The sequence below is a fragment of the Mus pahari genome, unplaced genomic scaffold (genome assembly GCF_900095145.1).
Source record: "Mus pahari unplaced genomic scaffold, PAHARI_EIJ_v1.1 scaffold_12434_1, whole genome shotgun sequence".
In the NCBI taxonomy this organism is placed as follows: Eukaryota; Metazoa; Chordata; class Mammalia; order Rodentia; family Muridae; genus Mus; species Mus pahari.
In genome coordinates this window covers 1-1,056 of record NW_018392260.1, presented here as the reverse complement: position 1 = coordinate 1,056, position 1,056 = coordinate 1, and the positions used below count along the sequence as shown (strand labels likewise).

The window sequence follows — 1,056 nt, the reverse complement described above, 5'->3', positions numbered from 1 at the left end:
ACACACACACACACACACACACACACACACACACACACACACACACACACTTCTCTCTGTGTGTCTGTCTCAATTCCTCTCTCCCCAAACCTGTCCTATGCAGAGATACCACATTCTAGATTTGCAAGGAAAGGTGTTTATTAATTAGGAAAGATCTGTTCAGCTAAATTAAAGGAAATCACTTACAGGTTTCATGATGACAGGTGCTGATATGGAGCACAGCCAAAGGAATTGGTTCTTCACTACTGTTGTCTTGGCAGTAGCAGATGAGCCAAGGTACAGAGTGCTGGCACTGGAGNTAAAATGTCCCATCCAAGTGAACCGGAACCACTGGATACTTGGACCTGTCCTGTGGAGTTTTGGGCTTACAGGCAACTGTGTAGTACTCCACTGATCCTTTCATTTGGTGTCTGCCTTGGGTATAAGGTATTTCCTGACTTGTGAGGTTACACACAGTTATAGGTACCTGAGATGAATTATTTTGACAGTTTGTACTTATATTGTTGCTGTACAAGACACTTGGATTGCCACACACACCAACATTAGCAAAACTTTTATGAGAAGGTTGTTTATGTTCTTATATCTTCTTCTATTCCTGTTAATAGTAAGCTTTTCAACATTACAATGGAGGTTGGCTTTATTAGTGATATGATGGGTGGCAAACTACCGGGATGGTGTTGGTCCCTGGCATAAGGCAAGCATTAGGATAAGTCCACGCAGCAGCAGGAGACAAGGTCGGGACTCAAGCAGCTTCAGACCCATGTTTCCTGTGAGAACAGAAGTGAAGTGACTGCTCCCACCTTTCCTCAGTTTTCCCCATGTCTTCCTCAAGGCCCTTTGCTGTCACTGTGGGTCCACAGTGCCACTTTTCTTGGACACTGCCACATCACCTGCTCACCCTGTCCCAGGCCTAGACAGTCAATGTCTTAACCAGTCTGCATTGTGGCTCCCATGGAACTGAGAGCTGGTTGCCCTAGAAATCCGGGATAATGGGTGAGTTCCACTTGGGCCCATAGATATACAGCAGGCTGTGTGGGTGGAACTGGTGGCTCAGAG

The 1,056-nt window shown here is 46.0% G+C and overlaps 1 pseudogene; it reads right to left on the bottom strand.

Annotated features, from left to right (window-relative positions):
• Positions 1–178: 178 nt before the first annotated feature.
• On the bottom strand, positions 179–762 carry LOC110314905 (annotated as a pseudogene).
• Between the last annotated feature and the right edge of the window lie 294 nt (positions 763–1,056).